This window comes from Otolemur garnettii, unplaced genomic scaffold (assembly GCF_000181295.1).
Source record: "Otolemur garnettii isolate 467f Iridium unplaced genomic scaffold, OtoGar3 scaffold00043, whole genome shotgun sequence".
Lineage (NCBI taxonomy): Eukaryota > Metazoa > Chordata > Mammalia > Primates > Galagidae > Otolemur > Otolemur garnettii.
The window spans coordinates 3,739,075-3,752,970 of record NW_003852438.1 but is presented as its reverse complement, the minus strand read 5'-3'; the positions used below and the strand labels follow the sequence as shown (position 1 = coordinate 3,752,970).

Sequence of the window (13,896 nt, the reverse complement as noted above, 5' to 3'; positions counted from 1 at the left end):
GTCAAGTTTTGCTCTTTAATTTTGTCTAGACAACTTTTAAGGCTATCACACGTCCTTTCTTTTATCTAATCCTTCTATTAATACAAATAAGGTCATTGTTTAGAAAAAGATCTATAAAATTCATTTTCAAAAAGTTAGGAGTCTTTCTAATTTAAAGGATCCATCTTTTGGCCATTTTGTTTTTTATTATCTGGGATTCATCGAGGGTACAAAGAATTAAGTTACACTGATTGCATTTGTTAGATAAAGTCCCTCTTATAATTGTGTCCCACGCCCAAGAGGTGTGCCATACACGATGAGCCCCCATCCACCTCTTCTTCCTGTCTCCCAGCTCCCTCATTCCCCTACACCATCCCCTGTATTAGCTCATCTACTGCTTTTGGCCATTTTCAATGTTATACTTATTCCAAAGTAACTTAATAGCCTCTTCAGAGAAGAAATTACCCCAAAGATCCCTTCATTTTCTTAGAAATAAAGCAAGCCCCTTCCTTAATGAATGGGATTTTTTATGACAAATACTCTACAGAGCTTGCCCTTTTCAGAACACAAATATTTTGAATTCACAGCTATTTTTATGCTGCCCACCAAACACAATCTGAAAATAAAATAGGACAGCAAATGCGAGAGAATGATGGATCTCACTTCAGATGTAATTAAGTAATAGAAATTTATTAGGAATTTAATACACCTGCAGGTGCACCTATAGGGAGCTATTGTGGTGAGCCAACAAGCAGCCTTGAATAGAGGGGGAGAAGCCTTTTTATACCACTATTCTGCATAATCATGCATGCTCAGCAAGCTAGCGCAACACAGAAGCCAATCACAGAAGTTAGCACAATTCAGTACAGCTCAGGGGTTACAAAGTAAGGGTACATCATAAGGGCTTACCCAATTCAGGGTGGGGGTACATGTTCATAAATCACAAAATACATCACAAATACATTATTTCATGATCGTAAGACGAGGGTTACATAGTTCAGGAGTACAAACAAGTGTTGGGTAAATTTCTGAGAACAACTGGGGACCTTTTCACCCAGGGCTTTATTTGGAATCCACCCCTCCCTTCGCTCAACCCCTCCTTGCATAGTTCCTTAATCTCAGGCTGCTTCTTTTCCCTCCAGGGGGCTGGGACTAAAAAGGCTTAGGAGAGGTTTCCTTTTCAAGGGTAGGGGGCTTTGTTCCCCACTGGTCTTAGGGAAGGGGCCAAGGGCTGGGGGCTTGGTTATTACAAAAATGGTATGCCCTGGGTGGTGGTGACCAGGAGGGAGGGCTCCCACATGGTCAAGGACAAGCTCTCATGGACATAAAACAAAGTGAGAGGGAACTTCCGCCAATATTCCTTTTTATGACAGAACAACAGAGAAAGATGGAACAAAAGAAAATACTATTTCTGGGAAGAAAGGTTCCAAACAACATGAATTCATATCATAAAACCAAAAGTACACCAGAGTCTCTGTACCAAGACTAGTCACACAAATCTTTTTCCTCTCATTAATCAAAACAGACAAATAGTGATCTTTACTGTTTGCTCAATCTGTTTGCACAGAGAGAGAAGCCAGGAGCCCAGCAGGTAAGAAATCCTTAGCCTTTTGCTGGCTTTGTCAGAATTCCTGGTTTTTCTTCACTGGGATTTTCCAGAAGAACAGCGTGGCTTTCATCACCCTGCTTGCTGTGCCAGACTGTAGGCAGCAAGGCACTTGCCCCCCAAGTTTCACTGAAAATTCACTGACACGAGGCAGATTGCATAAGTGGAGGAAAAAGAGACAAAGTTATTTAACATGGGTACATGAGACCCCTCAGTAGGAAGATTCCACTCCCCGTCAAGGCTAAAAGCTTATATGCTGTTCTGGTAAAAAGGGAGAGGGGAGAGGAGGGATTCTATTGCCAGGCAATAAAGGATTGCTAGGGAGGATGAGTGGATGGGGAAAAGGGATTCACTGGTAAATAGTTCACTTTGATGAGGCTGAGAAAGAGGACATTATCTTCTCAAAGAAACTGTTCTCGGGGGCTGATGGCACATGTCTGTAATCCTAGCACTTTGGAAGGCTGAAATGGGTGGATTGCTTGAGTTCAAGAGTCCCAGAACAGCCTGAGCAAGAGCAAGACCCTGTCTCTACTAAAAATAGGAAAACAACTAGCTGGGTGTCCTGGAGGGTGCCTGTAGTCTCAGCTACTCAGGAGGTTGAGGCAAGAGGATTGTTCAAGCCCAAGAGTTTAAGGTTGCTAGAGCTATGATTGCCAAGGCACTCTACCCAGGGTGAAAGAGTGACACTGTCTCAAAAATAAATAAATAACTGCAAGACGGCTATGGTGTGAATGTTGGTGTCTCTCCCAAAATTCACGTGTTGGAACCTAATATGACTCTCAGATGCACAGTCATAGAGAAAGCAGAACTTTGGTAGCTTGGGGGTAACACTTAAGAGTTAGAATAAGATTTGGGCTCATGTTCCCCCTTGTGTCCATAAAAATATATTTTTTGACATAGTGACATGTTTTACCTGCTCTTTATATGATAGATTTTTCTCCCCATGACATTATGGTAAATTAGTTCTTGTATACAGACATTTGTTCATGTTGGAGAATGACTAACTAGTCGGAACATCAGTAAATCCCTGGAGACCCTGAAATCAGAAAATGAATGAGGCTGTCATAATCCCATCTTCCCTTGCTGACACTGTGTGATGGTTAATTTTATGGCTCAACTTGAGTGCTCCATGGGATGCCCAGAGAGCCAGTGAAACATTATTTCTGAGTGTGTTTGTGAACGTGTTTCTGTGAGAGATCAGTATTTCAATCAGTGGACTGAGTGAAGACCACCCTCATTAATGGTATTTGACATCAGCTAATCTGTTGATGATCTGAATAAAACAAGATGGAAAAGCAGAGGAAGGGTGAATTTTCTTCTCTGTCTGAGCTGGGACATCCATCTCCTCCTGGCCTCACCACTCCCCAGCCCAGTTCTCAGGCCTTTGGACAGGGACTGAATTACTCCACTCACTTTCCTGCTTCTCCAGCTTGCGGGACAGCAGATTATGGAACTTTCTGCCATCCGTGATCTCACAAGCCAGTTCCTGCTTTCAGGTGTGTGTGCATCCACGTATAAATGCTATTGGTTCTGTTTCTCTGGACAACTCTACTTAATGTACGGTGGGAGGATCTGCTGTCTCTGGCAGGTGGTACACGGACATGGCTCCGACTGTATCTTCCCATGGCATATGACATACATCAAGTCAAAGCTAATTCTTCTAAAAAATCACTGCTGTACTTTCTCTGTCCTCTTTGAAGCATCCCTTCCTTCTTCCCCAGACTTTTCCAGTGAGGATGGTCAGTGAAGTGAAGAGGCTAGGGTGACCTAACCATGGTGTTCTCCTAGCTATGGAGGACATCTCTGAAGGCCTCTGAACAGAGAGCCCTCGCAGCTTTTCAGCTCCAATAAATCAAATTTCTCAAAGGGGTACCTTTTACAGCCTCAGTTGTGTGCATGCTTATGTGTGTGGGTGGTGTTCAAGATCAAGATGTGAGTTTTTTACAAACTTTTGGTCTTTGCAACTGGTAGTCATTGACTCTGTGCTAGTCTCTTTATATACTCTTGGAAATGGTCCTTTTCTACCAATCAAAGTCCACAAACTCTAACTAAAATAACACTAGATCCCCAGGGCTGCTGAGATGCCAATGAAAGCTACCATGTGTCCCACTGGTTTCCTCTCTAATGCAACAATTCTCACTTTTCTGTCTCTCTGCTTGGGAAGGTATGTTTCTTCTCATTTGCTGACGGTTACACTGCTGAGAGTTAGAACAACTATATCTGTTCTTGATGATGTTGACTTCAACACTCTGATATTTGGCACTTAAATCCTCAATATCTAGAGCTGGTGGACAATGTAAATCGGACTCCGTTAGCAAAGGGCATGCATGAAGGCATGGAGTTGTGAACCAAGCTGCCAGCAGACAGATGAGCATAACTCTCCTCCATGTTTTTCCTCGAGTTTATTTGCTGAGCACCTACTGTGTGACAGGCATAGTGCAGGGCAGTAGGAGGAATTTCTAGATGATTAACTCTGTCCTCAAGGGATTCTCCAGCTAGGAAGAGGGACAGATACATAAACAAACTACTTCTTGATAATATGATGATCACGCTTGGCATAGAAGGAGTCGGTAGCAGAACCCAGAGGAGGCATCCTTGGCCTAATCTTGGGTTTTCAGGAAAACTTCCTGAAACAGATCACCATTGAATCGAGCCTTGAAGGATGAATCAAAATTGTAAGATACAAAATCAAAGAATGTTCCAGATACAGAGAACTGTATGGACAGCGAATCCAGAGGCTGTAGACAATTCCATATTGCTCCTTTACAAAGTAAGGAGTCCTAGAAGACAGAGATAGCACAAGGAGCGTGGTCTGTACAGCCTGGGTTTTATTCTACAAGCCTTTTTCACATCATGGCACAAGTAGTAAATGACACCTGCATAGAACACAGGGGTAAATCAATGAGGCTGCTCACAGCTTGGTCACCTTTTGAACTACAGGGATCAATATTCTTGCACACCTATAATCCAACCCAGCACACTGGTGGGGAAAGTCGGCTAAAAGAAATAAAGAGCCATTAAAAGCTTTGAAGGAGGGTTATGACACAGTGTCATCATGTATTTTAAATTACTCACGCTAGCTGCACTGTGGAAAATGGTTTTACTTAGGATTTGACCATAATCCATAATCGTTTTGGCAAGAGCTGAGGAGGCCTGAACTGGGTCAGCAGTTGGACAGATAGAGGAAGGGACAAGTTCTGAGGAAAACATGGAGGAAGTAAAATGGGCTAAACTTAGTGACTTCATACTTGTAGAAAATCAGAGAAAAAGTGGGAGTCTAGGGCAGCTCTGCCATGTGTGGCCTAGGTATTGAATAAATGCATAAATATAAAAATCTATTTTCTCCAAAAGATTAAGATCTTTCCCCATTCATCACACCACACATACTGAGCTAGAGAGTGTTTTATTATTATTATTTTTAAGACTTTCTACTTCAGACAAGCAAAGAAAATACTGGAGACTTTGGTACCCTCTCTTTTTTCTCAAAGTCCTATTTGAATTTCAGAAACAATATTCTTGAAGAGATATAATTAAAAACAAAAAAGAAAGGAGGGAAGCTTGTCTCCCAATAAGCTACAAGGTAATGTGCAGATCAAGGGCATTGATGATCTCAATCAATGGCTCCCCTGTGGCCATGTCCTTTGCACCTCCTCCCTAAAATAGGTAGAATGTATTTCACATCCCTTGAATTTGGTCCGGCATGGAGATTTGCTTTTGCATATAGAATGTGGTCATCAGAAGTGAAGATGGACCGGATCTAAGCTGAGGCTCCAAGAGGCTTTGCACACTGACACTGCTCTCTTTTGGATCCTTTGCCTCCTCCACGAGACCAACCCTGGGGTCACTTCCTGGATGATGAGAAACCACAAGGAGTGGAACTAAGAGGCCCTAATTCTCAGCCAACCACCAAAAGCAGAACTGCATACGTGAAGGGAGGAAGGGAGGGAGGGAGGGAGAGAGTGGGGAACAGACAGGCCAATTGATCAGATATTCTGTGTGACAATCTGATATTAAATTCTCCCTAGTGATCTCTCTCTCTCTCTCCTTTTCTCTAGTGCTTTAAACTTTCTTTTTGTTCTTCCTAAATAAAATCTCTCTTTGTTACCCTGAAAATAAATAAATAAGTTCTCCTTCTTTTGGGGCCTCTTTGCCATCTCTCGTATCTTAGGGCACTAGCGGGAACCTTGCAGAAATAGCTTCTTACCTCTTCTCTTTCTAAGACATTAGGTCTCAAGATAAAGGTTTGAGTCTCATTTGCTTCAAATGACCTTGAAACAAATGAAGCTAGTCACTGGGCAGTATTGGTTACATAGCTCTAGGAAGCAGCTTTCTAAACAGTTCTAATGTGGCTTTGGATATCCTAAATGGTAACATGAACATTGTCTGGGAGATGCAGAAAAAGTTCAGAAGACCACCCTGGCACACATCTCTGCTGAACCCATCAGGGCTTGGCTGGCCTGATTTCAGGTGACACTAGGGAGTTGTAGATGCTCCAAGAGCTGAACTAAAATTCTTCTTCTAGAAAACCAATGCAAGAAGCATAACAACAAATGCAATGCATGGGTCTTGTTTGGATCAGACAGATAATGAGTGAAATTTTATTATGGATTAGATATAAGATGATATGCAGGATTTGCGGTTATTTGGATAGGTGTGATAACATTGTGGTTAGATAGAAAATTTTTTTAAAATGCCTACCAGTGATACATACTGAAATATATACAGGTATTTAATGTTTGAAAACAGGACTTACTTAACAAAATTAAAAAATTTTTCCAAAAAAAGTTGGGGGAAATAGACAATGATTGACTATTAAGGGATCTGTACCATCTGTTGTATCCCAGAGGTGTATATACTTACATATATCTGTGTGTCCAGGAGGAGATTTCCATCATAAAGCTCTGTTTTGCTTCTATTTAATCCATTGTATCCACCTGTTAGCTTTGAGTTCTCAGCATCATGTAAAGCCAAGATGCATTAGAATTGGGACTAGAATGAATTAGGGCTGGTTAAGAGGTAGATTCTTTTTTAAATCATTGACCTTATTGCAGGTATATAATAATCATAGATACCGTTATTTGGTGTTCATTACCCTTTAGGCACTGAGCTAGTAGTTTTACACACATTGATTTATTTAATCTTCACCATAAATCTGTGTTTAGGAGCATAAAGAAGAGCCCTGATGCTGACTCAAGACCATTCTTCCAGGAACTACAAAAAATTACTCTAGTTAAACAAATTGAAAAATCCTCAAAACCCTCTGAAGCAGATTTCCATGAATTGCTGTAAGTTTTATCTATATCCTTAAAGGTACACAGAAAAGCATGAGTATGATGATAATAATGGCTAGCATTTATTGAGCACTTACTCAATAGTGTGTATTAGGTGTACAACACAGTACACTAGGGTGTGTTGTAAGCACTTTCCATGTATTATCTCCCAACCAGCTATAAGGTAATATGCAGATCAAGGGCATTGATGATCTCAATCAGTGGCTCCCCTGTGACCATGTCCTTTGCACCTCCTCTCCAAAATAGGCAGAATGTATTTCACATCCCTTGAATTTGGTCTGGCATGGAGATTTGCTTTTGCCTACAGAATGTGGTCATCAGAAGTGGAGATGGACCAGATCTAAGCTGAGGCTCCAAGAGGTCTTGCACACTGACACTTCTTTTGGATCCCTTGCCTCCTCCGTGAGACAACCCTGGGATCACTTCCTGGATGATGAGAGACCACAAGGAGTGGAACTAAGTGGCCCTAATTCTTAACCAACCACCAAAAACAGAACCGCACAGGTGCACAAGGGAGCCCAGCCAAGACCAGAACTCCCCAGTGGAGCCCAGCCTAATCTATCAAACTGTAGAACTGTAAGCTTAATAAATGGTTGTTTCAAGTCATTAAGTTTTGAAATGGCTGTACAATGCAACAAAAGGTAACTGATAAAAGTACTGCTATATTCTTCATTTTATTGATGAGAAAACACAGAAAGGTTAAATTACTTGCCCAAGGTCAGATATTAAGTGGTGGAGCTGAGACACGTCTCCAGAAATCTACCCTAAAGTCTGTGCTATTTGGTGCAAGCTTGTTCAGAGCACATGATCTTTACTAAAGCAAAGGAGCAGGGTTAAAGGTTATTAGCTTTAGGCACTCAATAGCATAAATTATATCCAGAGTGGGTTTATTACAAACACCTAGCAAGACGGTATCCCCTTCTGTCTTAATTAGGTAGAGCTATGATAACAATATACCATATACTAGGTGGCTTAAACAGCAGAAGTTTATTTTCTAGAAGTTGAAAAGTCTGAGATTAGAGTGCTAATATGGTCAAGTTCTGGTGAGGGCTCCCTTCCTGGCTTGTAGAAGGTCACTTCTGTGATCTCATGTGCAGGTAGAGTGTGAGTGCAAGCCCTAATCCACCACGAGAATCTCTCTCCCATGCCCTCATCTAAGCTTAATTATCTCTCACGGGCCCCATTTACAGATACCATCACAATTAACAATTGGGAATTAGGGCTTCAGCATCTGAATTTAGTTGGGGGGTGGGGGGGGGATGAAATTCCCTCCATAGCACCATCCTTCCTCATGACTCCAAGCACAGCTTCCCAGAGCTGTCTGACCTTCCCAGGAGGAGGCATCTTTGTCCTGCCTGGATGTAACTGTCATGAGACAGGAGTGACATTTGATTAGATTACGTTGATTTCTGAAGGAGCCCAGTGGGGATCCTGAGAAGCAGTGATGTGGTAACTGAATTCAGAAGGTCAGAAGAATGTTAAGTAGCATCTACACTTAAGCCAGAGATCTACAGTAAAATTTTGTTTTATCTTAAAAACCATGGAAAATCAGTGTGAATTTTAAGTAAGGAAATAACATGACTATATTTATACATTTAAGAAATCCAGGTAACAACCTGGGGAATGGGCTAGAAGCATCTCTTTGCAACTTGGAGACAGGCCAATTCAGAGTTGCAGCAATCACCCAGAAGACAGCAGTGGCTACAGAGGGATTGCCCCTGAGGGAATGGAAAGAGATGGAAGGGTCCGAGTCTCCCAGTGCTCTTTAGAAGGCAGGATCTGCAGCTGCCCGGTGAGCAAATGGGAGAGGGAAAAGTAGGAGCAGACAACCACAGGCCCCCACAACATAACTGACAACCAAGAACCTCTCCCATCCCACAGTGTCTCTAAGTGACTACTGAGCAGTTTTTGGGAAAAGTTCCTACCGAGTGAGAATTTCTAATGCAGAGCTCTGAATCACCCTATCTGCAAAGAATAAAGGCGGGCTTAGAGAGAAAAAAATGTCATGAATTAAACAGCCACTTGTCTTGACAGCATTAAAAATAATCTGTCACCTGCTCCTAACTTTGTTCTCAGTTACAAAGACCATTGTTTGAGTGAACAAAGAGGGTAAGGAATCTGGAAAGAACTGTTTACTCAGAGAGACTGATAAGAGCTCAGACCGGAGAAGACCTGCATGTGAATGAGGAAGGGATGGGCAGCTCCAAGCACACACGTGCTCCCTGCAGCAAGCAGGGAGACCAACTCACAGGCTCACGGTCACCAGTGGTGTGTTCCAAATATTCTAAAGTGACTTGGCTTCACGGTAAAAGCCATTTCCCATGATGAAACAGAAATTCCCCTCTAAGGACAACAACCTGATAGTGATCGAGGACAACTCAGGGGCCTCCAGCTTGCTCCATCAGACACATTTTGTCAGCATACCCTCCTCTCAGCTGGGTCCCACACCTCCGAGCGTAACACTGGATGCCAGCAAGCATGGATTCCAGGTAGATTGAGGTCACTCAAGGTTAGGGTGGCCAAACTAACTCCATCTTGAAAAGCCATCCTGTGAACTCTGTTACAGGTGAGCATAAGGCAGATAAGAGAGACGTGCTATAGGCTTTTCCTTGCACCAGCCCAATTATAGACAGACCCGAGAGAAATATGCAGACACTCCAATAAGAACCACCTTCCAAGAGAGTCCCTATAATGAGATAAAATCTTTAATGTCCTGATGAGAACAGAAATTTGGTGGTCCTTGATAGAAACCAGATCATCAGCTCCTCAGCCAGCTATATAAGACCAGTCCTTCCCCAAAGCTCCACTAACATCATTTAGATCTTAGTCCATTTGCACCCAAGTGTAAAAATAAACCATGCTGGCTTTGTTACACTTTGGTCTTGAATGTTCTGATACGCTTCTTTCTTCAGTTTTTAACTATCACTCTATTTTGCGGAAATTTCTCAGAAAAGAGAAGTAGTCAAGAATGGAATCTGAGCGTACAGAAACTGACAGGATTTTTTTTTTAAGGAGTTGATTCTGCTTCCTACTGTTGGCTCTCCCTACAAAACTCAGGATGGCCATCTTTGTAGAGATGGCTTCCTCATTGGAATCCTCTCCCCACACTAATACTAGAGTTTTGGTTTCCACTAGCTAAACAATTGTTTTAGGTTGTGAATGTTCTTAAATGTCTTGACATTTAACTTATGGTACTACATCAACCTATGGACAGAAATTTGGCCAGTTCAGAAGGAGGGTTGTGGTTGACTCCAACAATCAAAAAGGCCAGCCGAGTCAAGGACAAAACGGGAGAGGATAGGAAAGGTAGAATGCATAGCTCAGACCAAAGACCTGCCCTGCAAAACCAAAACAGCCGTAGCCATTCCAGAAGGACTTGCGGTCAGATCAGAAGACAGACACAGAAAAAGCTGAGACAGGAACAGAAATGCTTAGAGGACTCGCTCCTTGAAGAATGAAATGTTATTCTGTTCCACAGAGGTTAGGTCTCACGAGAAGGTGAACTCATCTAGGATAGATTGTACTGTACGACGAAACATTGTTTTGAAGTAAATCTCCCCCACTCCATAAAAATGACATTTTATGGTGTGTCTTGCTAATTTTTCACCCATTTAGATTCTGCCTGACAGAGAAAGTTGACATTGTTAAATAGTAGTATGTTCTCTGAGCTCTCTCGACTTCTGAGTAAGCCTTCTACTGCTGTTGTATACGTTAACTCAAGTTAAATATTTGTAACATGAATATGGGGAGAGTGCCTGTGGTCTTCTAGCTATCTAAAACCAAAGAAATCAATTTGTTTTTATCAAAAAACACCCTATGCCCTGGGTTTAATGTCCTGGGGGACTTTAAAATGGTATAATACTTTATCATGCCCTGAATGATGAATTTACCAAACAGAGGAAAATAAACACCAGCAAGGGCCAGGGGCTTATCAACAACTTCTCATTTCTCAGATTTTGGTGGCATCAGAGGAATAAATTATTCAGCTTTTGTGTATACATCAGTTACCTTTCACCCTGTGTACAGATCGTGTGTGTAGAGCGAAAGAGCTCAGGAAATTTTACCCTAAAATATGACTCCTTGATAAATTTTTTTTTTTTTTTTGAGACAGAGTCTATGTCACCCTCGGTAGAGTGCCATGGCACCATAGCTCACAGCATCCTCAAACTCTCTTGCCACAGGCTCCCAAGCAGGTGGGACTGCAGGTGCCCACCACAATGCCCAGCTATTTTCTTGTGTGTGTGTGTGTGTTACTGTTGTCATTGTTGTTTAGCAGGCCCTAGCTGGGTTCGAACCCATCAGCCCCAGTGCATGTGGCCAGCACCTTAACCACTGAGCTATGGGCGCCAAGCCAGACTCCTTGATAATTTGAATTAAAGGCCTTTCTAGATAAAAAGGCATTGGAAGGGCTTTCCCTCTGTATAAACCCAACTGATGGAACAGAAAATCAAAAAAATCAATGGACCTCCCTTCCTGTTAATCTTAATATATTGCAGATTGCAACCATATCTACCCCAATCATTTAAAAAATAATACTCATTTGTCAGGTTAATTTAATTTACTCAGATTAATTTACTTTGCAAAGAGAATCACTTACGCGAGTCAATCCGTTTCCCTCATCCATTCTTCCTCCCTAGTACCATTTATCACCCCTAAACAAAATTACCTGTACTCTTCATTCCCTCTCCCCTTCATAAAGACAGGTATAAAAATATCTGAACTCTGCTGGGCTACTGAGTAATCATTCTGTGATTCTTCCCGTGAGCAGGCTAATAAAACTCTCTCCTAATCTCCCTGAATTGTGAGTTAATCTTTCAGTGAACTTTCAGGGGATAGCGTAAGATTCCCGTTACCCCTAAAGAGTTAATACCAGTAAGAGGAAATACTCTACGTTTTGTTCTCCCTCCTTTGGAATTTCGGAGGCTATTTTGGGTAAGACTTGGCAGGTTCCCAAATCTGGAAAATAGGCACCAAAACTATTTTTAAAGTTAATTTTCAGAAGCAGGTTTACTTAGCAAGGTGATTGAGACCTGCAATCATTTGGTCTACGTTGAAGTCCTAGTTTGGCTCTTACCAGCTGACTGTCCAAATCACTTGGAGTTCCTGTTTTCATAGCTATAGAAGAAATGCTAATAATGGTCTCAGATGGTTCTGATGATCAAAGGGGGTCACATCAAATGAAAAGTGCAAAGAGTTCTGTGGCTGTGGGCTAAGGCTCAGCTTCTAGAGTGTGCTTGTCTCAGAAATGCATGAATAATGGGGTAAGAGTAAGGATACTCTGGTCTCAGACTATGTCTCAAAACAAATATCAGTTTTCCCTTCAGCAAAAAGGGTATACACCTTCTTTCTTTAACATATGCCTACTCACTTACGTCCATTACTAGTCAAAGAAGCATTATATTGAGAATTAGAAGGCTTGACTGTCCTAAACTTTGCTGCATATTGGAATCAGCCAGGAGCTTCTAAATATTCCAATGCCCAGTTACACCCAATATCAATTAAACAGAATGTCTGGAGATGGAGGTCAGGCATAAGTATTTTTCAAAGACCCTCGAGTGATTCCACTATGCAGCAAAGTTCAGGACTGGCTTTCCACCTCCCTTCTGTAGTAACCTAAGGTTAACTTTCAATTTCTTGGATCTAAACGATGTCCAACTTTGAAAGGAAAGTTGATGCCCATGACAATAAACCTGGAGGCTCTACACCTCCCTCCAGTAAGTCCAGCAGCCAAACACCCCCACCTCTTACATCCAACTTTAAAGTGTGAACCATGAGTAAGCATAGGGATTCCAGGGGTAAGGATGGGGAGCCTGGGGTTGAGGAGAGCTCAGAGGACTCCCTCCCAAACTGGGTGAATAACAGGACAGAAAAAAAGATTTCAAGATCCAATAAGATTGGGCAATTCTGTGTTCACCAATATTTTAGCAGTGTTTTCATGAAAAACTTTTCATTTTCTCAGAACGTCTCTAGGACTAGTGTTCCGAGCATATACTTGGAGAAACCTACAGCGGGGTTAGGATTTTGTTCCCTAGGCAATATTTGGCAATGTTGGAGACATATTTGTCACAGCTGGAGGTCAGGTGGCTGTTACTGGCATCTAGTGGGAGGAGGCCAGAGATGCTGGTACACACGGTACAATGCTCAAGACAGCCCCCACCATAAAGGTGCCAGACGCCAAATATCAACAGTGGCACAGCTGGAAATCTGCTGCTCAGAGTGACCCCTTCTCCCATAGACCAACCTCACCTCACAGCTTCTGAAATTAGAGGGAATGAGACAGCAAGAAAGAGGCCAGAGAGGAGGAAGAGAAAAGGGAGAAACAAGGGAAAAAATGAAAGAAAAAAAGACAATAACAGAGGCAGAGGCAAGAAACGGACTGGGGAAAAAAGGAGAGACGTCAGATTCGTAACTGCCAAAACCTGGAAGCAACCAACACGGTGCTCAGCTAGAGAGTGGATAAATAAATGATGGGGCATCCAGACAACGGAGTATTATTCAGCACTAAAAAGGAATGAGCTATCAATTTATCAATCTGTGAAAAGACACGGGGGGGGGGGGAACGGACTTAATTGCTTATCTGAGTGAAAGAAGCCAACCTGAAAAGTCTCTATGGTGTACAATTCCAACTATACAACACTCTGGAAAAGACAGAACTATGGAGAGAGTAAAAGTATTCGTGGGTGCCAGGGGGTGTGGGTGAGGGAGGACTAGGCCGAGCACGGGGGCCGGGGTGGGGGGTTAGGGCAGTGGAGCTGCTGGGGATGATCCTATAATGAAGGCGACGTGTCACCACACCCTTGTTCATCCTCGGGAGCAAACCCTAATGTAAACAGTGAAATCTGAGCCACTGCGGGTGCCCACGCAGGCCCAGAGAGGGTGACTCATGCACCACTCTGGAGGGAGGGGCTGTGTGTGTGTGGGGGGGGGGGACAGATGGGAACTTGTGTGCTTTCTGCCCAGTGTAACCGTGACCCCAAAACTGCTCTAAAAAATAAAGTCTACTTTTTCTAAAAAGCAAGA

At 42.5% G+C, this 13,896-nt stretch overlaps 1 pseudogene; it reads right to left on the bottom strand.

Moving 5' to 3' along the window:
- LOC100941976 overlaps window positions 1-12,254 on the bottom strand; it is an 18,650-nt pseudogene extending 6,396 nt beyond the window's left edge.
- Between the last annotated feature and the right edge of the window lie 1,642 nt (window positions 12,255-13,896).